The sequence below is a fragment of the Chrysemys picta genome, chromosome 3 (assembly GCF_011386835.1).
Source record: "Chrysemys picta bellii isolate R12L10 chromosome 3, ASM1138683v2, whole genome shotgun sequence".
NCBI classification, from domain to species: Eukaryota; Metazoa; Chordata; order Testudines; family Emydidae; genus Chrysemys; species Chrysemys picta.
In genome coordinates, this window is record NC_088793.1 from 174,473,136 (window position 1) to 174,480,246 (window position 7,111).

The following is a 7,111-nucleotide window of genomic DNA, read 5'->3' on the forward strand; positions in this document are numbered from 1 at the left end:
GTATTAATCTATGTCCTTTGGGCCTGATCTAAGGCCCACTAATTCCATGGAAAGATTCTGATTGACTTCAGTGGATCCTAAGAGCTGGATCCTGACCCCATTTTGAAGTCAGTGGGAATTTTGCCATAGAGTTCAATGGGAACATGATCAAGCTTGTGATCTTAGCCAAAAGGCAAGAAAAATACATTAATTCATGTCAAACGTATTGTAAATTACATTAATTTCTCTCTATATGCAAGCATTGGCTATATCATTAGTGATACCATGAATCTGTATTCTTAACCTATATGCTTACTTACCTGTGTATTTTAAATATATAGGCTTACCTGTATGAATCCTTATAAAACAAAAATAAACAGTTAACAAAAAGAATAATCTTATAAGGATTGGTGGAACAAAGGTAAAATTTTCAAAAAGCAGCTTAAATTCCTGTCTGTTAGTGATTTTTGAAAATTTTACCCTAAGAACATATATTTTTAGTTTAACTAGTTGTGCATTTCCATTTTGGAACATTAATTTTACTTCACTTTCCTTAGTTTGGATGACAGCTTTGTATTCAATAGTTAGAGCTGGTTGGGAATTTTTTAAATAAAATATTTTTTCATCAGAAAATGCCTATTCAAGTAAACCTAAATTTCTCACAGGAAAGGGTCAGTTTAATTGACTTTCCCATTTTGGAAAAAAAAATCTAAATTGTCAAAATGGGCTATTTTGACATTTTCAGAACAAAAATGTTGAGTTTTTTCTGATTGAAATGACTTTTTGTTTTCAAATTGAAGTTATAGTTAAAACTGCTTAAAATTAAAAGGTTACAACTAAAATAAAATGTTTTGAAATGATCAAAATGAATTTTTATTGATTGATTGATTGGTTTGCAATTTTTAATTGAGTTTTCAATTTTTGGTCCTGATTCAGGATGGGGAAAAATTTTGAAATCTCAAAAATCTCAGAAGATGGGAAAAGCATTTCTTGCCCATCAACCCTGACTTTTCCCTTAGTCATATTTGCCATCAAAGTTAGCATGTTTTTTCTTTCTGTCTCATGGAAATACTAAGCAGTGCTAGGTTGACTTTAGCTTTGCATAGGAATGAGCTGGGTGTATATATACTGTTTAAGAATCATCTCTATGAATATTAATTTTAAACATAGAAACAGTGGTTACAACATTAGTATATTTGTACTAGTATTGACTGTTTTGTACTAGTGTTGACTGAAGTTTCAGGAGAGAAGCTGAATCAGAAGAAAGAATGTGTGTACTTAGGAAGTACACTTAGTGCCATCAGAGAGAGAGAGAGAGATGAAGACAGTGGCAGCGTTAAGCACCTGCAACCCATGCAATCACAGTAGTCCCTGAGTCAGCAAGGGGACCCCTGAAAACCAGATCCAGCCCATAAGGGCCTTCTGTTTGGCTCACTGGACATCAGCTGCTCCATCCTACTCCTTCTTGGTAGTCTTCTGTAAGAATATCCCCACCACCCATCTCCAGCTCTGCCCCAGATCCATGTAGCTCAGGCACCTGCTCTCCCTTGCCTAGTCCTGGCTGCAGTGTTCCCACGCTGACCCGCCTCTGAGTGCCCCCTCTCCCACCTCCAGCTCAGAGGACACTCTGCAGCTGGGAGGGAAAGGAGCCACCTGGTAACCAAGGAGCACAAGGGCCAGAGCTGCCAGGAGCCTGGGGCCAGCTGACACTTTGTAGCAGAACACCTTTACAGCAAAGCCCCCAGTGGGGAGCAGGAAAGAACAGCTGACTACCAGCAGGCCAGACACAGGGCCCTCGCTGGTGGCTCCGCTCCTTGTGCTCCACTGCCAGGCAGCCCTTTTCCCTCCCCTGCAGAGCATCCTCTGAGCCGGCAGGTCCCGGTGCTGGGCCTGGATAGAGGGTGGGGATGTGTGTTCACAGGTGGGTCAGCACAGGGAAGCTGCAGCCTGGGGCTGGTCAGGGGAGCGCAAGGGCTGGAGCTGCTGGTATCCCAGGGTGGACCCAGAGGTGGAGACTGGACAGCAGAGCCCCAGCTGGGAGCAGGAGCTGGGCACACAGGCAGGGGAAGTCAGGAATAGGATGGGCTCTGGGAGGAATTACCCCTACTTCTATGGACCGTTTCCCATCTCCCACACTGTCCCCATTGTCTTCCCAGTCTGAGATAGGGGCTCCAGAATTGAGCTTTGCAGGGGTCCCCATGGGACAAACACTACCACTCTCTGCAGAATTGGAAAGAGGAACTCACTGTGCATGAACAGCAGTGAAAAAGGTGGAAGGAGTACTGTGGGACCGGCAGTTAAGTAGCAAACTGAAAGGAAAAGTGTATGCTATGTGTCTTTGTCCCTGGCTGCTCTCTGGTTTAGAAACAATTGGCCTTCTGATGATAGAAGAAAAGACAATAGAGGGAGTAGATAATAATATACTGAGGAGAATGGCAGGCAAGCAGAGAGTAGACAAAATGCACATGGAAGAAATCAGAGGGAAGATGAATGTGGGACTCTTTGTGATAGGCTGGAGAGCACATGTTTGAGGTGGGCTGGACATGTGATAAGGATGGGAGAACAACCACCAAAGAAAGCCTGGAAGGAAAAGGGACAGCAAGAAAGGACACGGAAGATGGAGGATACAATGGAAAGTTTCTGTCAAGAGACATTTAAAGAGAAAAGAACTGGAACTCCAAGTCCTATGAACCCGTGCCATAGCCCAGAAGGAATGGTGAAAAATTATGGGCACCTCTGACCCTGTGTAAATGGGAAAAGAAGTCAAAAAGTGACGTGTAATGTGTTAATATTATGCTGACTACATTTGTTTCTGTGTTTTGCATTAAATTCCTTACAAGACAGACTGCCATCAAACAATCCTCTTTGAAAAGTAATACCTTTTTGCACATTCCCAATAGGAAAAAGTTGTTTATTGTTATTATTTATGTGGCAGTAGCACCTAGCCACTCCAAGGTACTGGATGCTGTACAAACACAAAGAAAGAGAGAGTCTCTGACCCACAGAGCCTACAACCTAAATAGATAAGAATGACAAAGATTGGGAGAAAGTATTATTAGTCCCATTTTATAAATGGTCAGAGTGAGGAAGTGATTTGCCCAAACACAGAAATCACAGCTTAGAGTTGAAATCAATTCTCCCAAGCCAGTCTAGTGCCTTAGCCACAAGACTACCCTTTCCTCTCTCTTAACACTCTTGTGAAGTCTCTGCAGTGGCATCAACATAATAAAAAAAAAAATCTGTATTTTTCCAGGTAGGAAATAGGACCTTCCGAATCTGTTGAAGAGTTGGACACCAACAGTGGGTTTAAAAGAACCAAGTTTGTAATAATCAAATTTTTAGAAACAGGAGATTAAACCAAATCTCTTGGTAATAAATCCTCCTTTGAATGGCTAATCTGATAACTTTAACAAATAGAATGGCAGGAATGAAAACAAGAAGCCCATTTCATGTTATGTTTACACACAGTGTCATCCAGCTGAGCTTTTCTCTTCTCCCCAGTTGTAACGAGGACTATTTAGGCAAAAAGGAAATAGGGGTTTTATTAGCAAATCTGGAAAAGCTGCCTCTGTCTTATAGTGTAATCCATCAAAACCCCCTGAATGCTGAACAGCCAAATCAAAAGTTCTTGCCTTAGCATTGGGGGGGAGAGGAGAGGCAGGGGATGGGCAGACTTAAACTAAACATGTACTGGATATGCAAGTATGTCTGTTAGGAATGTGCAGTATTAAGACGAAAGGGCACTATAGCTTTCTGGATTGTGAATTCCAGTTAACAGGCCTCAATTGACCACTTTCTCCCACTCCAGCTTCTTGGAAGGATGTCTCTTTTTTTCTCATGTGATTCTTTCCATCGTCATAATCATCATCATCATCTTGGGGCCTAGGAGCCATAGTCATGGACCAGAACTGCACTGGGCTAGGTTCTGTACAAACACAGAACAAAACAACAATCCCTGCCCCAGACAGTTTACAACCTAAGGATGTCTACACTATGGGGACTATACCAGCATAGCTCTGGCAACATAGCTACATCAGCATAAGCCTATAGTGTAGACACAATCTACCCCAATGGAAGAGGTTTTACCATCCATGTAGGAACACCCCCTCTCCAAACAAGAATAGGTAGGTTGACAGAAGCATTCTCCCATTGACCTAACTGCATAATCTACACTGGAGGTTTGGTCAACATAGCTACAGCACTTGGGGGTGTGAAAAATTGACACCCCTGACCAAAGAAGCTATGTTGACATAAATATTAAGTGTAGACCAGGCCCTAAATATAAAACAAGAGACAACAGATGGGTACAGACAGACTGATGGGGGAATACCAGGGAACAGTGAGACAATATTTGTCAGCTTGGTAGGCATTGGTCTGAGCACACAAGCAGCCTAACCCCTGTGAAGTTTTTTTTTTTGTAGGCCTCAAGGCAAAGGAGAGTTTTAAAGAGGGGCTGTAAGCTGAGACTGTAACAGGGGTGAAAAGGTTCTGTTGTTTCATTCTTTAAATGTTGTTCCTAGCTGGAACCCCTCGGGAACTGCCACCCACAGATCTGTGCAGTTTAAGGGAGACAGTGTGAAATCAGGTGTGAAACAAATATGCCCATAACTCTCTAGATAGTTCCTCAGTTTACTCCCCCACAGACGTAGGGAACTGCAGTGGCGGTTGGGAGCTCTGGAGTGTGCATTACAAGTCATGCTCTAAGTTAGAGGTCAATACACCACTCTGGAGCTCAGCCTGAACAGCTTTGGTTTTTTTTTTTTTAAATAAATCCCTGGGTATCACAGTACATTGGCATCTGCCCCTTGTAGAGGTGCAGATGCCCATGTTTATTTTCCTAACACCTAGGAGGACGGGCCATGTTTTGCTATAGATGACTCTGCCCATGAATGATCTCTCTCCATGCACACTCCGCCTAAGGCTCCCTTGTTTGTTGATCCCTTCGTCGCAGGTGCATTTGGTTTCATTTGCCATGAGACTTCCAGCGAAGCTCTGCACTGCAGCTGGCAAAGGTTGCCCCAGCAGCAGGCGTGGGTTGTGGCAGACAGTCCAAAAGCAACCAGTCCCCGGGGAATGGAAACGTGAGCCTTTCATTGAGATGATCTCTGATCCCCGCAGCTACTGCTAAGGGGAATTTCTCACCTAACACACAGGCTGGAAATGGACGGTGCAGGGTGCATTTAGACTCACAGCCCAGGCCCCTGGAGGCTGTGGGACTTTGATTTATTGGGGTATGTTGTGGGGGTTTAAAGCAATGCTGCAAATAAATAAGAGGTCGTTTTTCAAGTCAGAGCTCTCTGAGTTGCAGTGGGGTTGAGTTACACCAGGCTGTGTGTAATGGATATTAGCCACATACTCCTTGAAGAAGCGAAGGAACCTCTTTGCCCGGTCATACCTGTTTTACTTTGAATAGAAACAAATGAAAGTTTTTTCCCCTCCTCCCCTTCTGTTGTTGTTAAGAGGGCAGCGGAGCCTCTTTGTTCTTCCTGAAGTCATGTTACAGGAGAAGGCAACTATTTCTCCAAGCCTGACTCAAATGTGACCTGATCTTTCTGGGAAAGAAGGACTTCAATGTGCCACTGACCGCCGGCACTAGGCAAAATGCAACGAGAGCCAAAGAGCACACAAGAGTGTAAGGACAGAGCAGCCAAGACATTTCAGCTGGGAGGATCATGGAGGAGACCTGCCTGAGCCGAAGCACCAGGTCTAGTTCAGACATCCTTTCCGTGGGATGCGGTCAAATCAGAATCGCTGCTTTAAAGGTGGTAGAACCACCAGGGATCTTTTCCACCCCCGATTTGCCCTCTCTAATTAAAGCACCTGTCCTGCTGAGGAACGGGGTTTAATCATCCACAGTAATGACTTCGCCCTAGACCAGGGAAAGCCAGTTCAAGTGCTTTTTCACTTATCGGCATGAGGTCCCCTTTTGTTCATTGAAAGTACATTTTCCAAAACTGCTAGAGCCAGTTTAAAGTTACAACCTCTAGAGCTTCAGCGAAAGTAACAAGGTTCAGAAAAGTGTCACATAGCGCAGCCTGCGGAAATTATTCCTCTGTGGACCCAGAGATTCAGACGATACATCTGTCTTCCAAATGTAAAGAGGTGGGGGGAATGCCACGGACAAGCTCAAATAGAGCAATCAGAGTAGGATTGCTCCTAAGCGTTTATTTAAAGTGGAGAAATGCGTGGAGGGGACTACATTTTGCGTTTTCCAAATCTGCTTACACACACACACACACACACACACACACACACACACACACACACACACACACCGCAACACAGAGGTATATTTTAATAACTGAATAAAATGATGCCACTCTTGCATGTCGACATTTCAGACTCGGGGACACCCATACAATGCCCGTGTTTTGGTTCATTCACGTCCACATCATTTCTGATCTCCAGCTCCCAGCCCAGAGGAAAACTATAACTCATTCCTCTAGTGATATAGGGTCGCCTTTCTGGGGTCATTTCTTTCCTCTGCACACATCACAAAAGCCGTTTCAGAAGTTGAGCGTGAAGGGGCGAATGGCGAGGAATCCTTCCAAACAAAGGTATGAGATGTCCCGAGATTGCGTCTGGAATCTGTCTGTGCAAATATCAACATAACACGAGTGTTTTGTCAACTCGGTTGGATCCTAAGGCTTCTTTTGAGTATTTCAAGGAAAATACTGTCTGCAGTCACTGTAATCCATGGTTTTCATTTACTATTATTCAATCAGGATTTATCTCTGTTTTTTTTTAAAGGAGGCTACTTTTCCAGAACTGTTACTTGATACTGATCCATTAAATCTTTCCAGCTGAGAGATTAAATGTCTGATTTGCAACCAGCTGGATCCCTCAAATGGTGTCTTCGCCTTCCTTAAAATATGAGCAGACACGGAGCGAAAACGCTTTGCTTTGGCATAGAAAACTGCAAATTTACCAAAAGATTACCACACGGAATTCATCCAATGCCAAGAGTATTCTCCTGCTTTCTGCTCATTGCATTAGATTTCTTCCAGCAATAAAATGCCTCCAAATGTTAGATACAATCTAAATTGCAACTCATTCCAATCCAACAGGAAATCAGAAAGGCCATATGCACAATGATATATTTTAGGACTTTCTAAGCTTAAACTAACAAAGT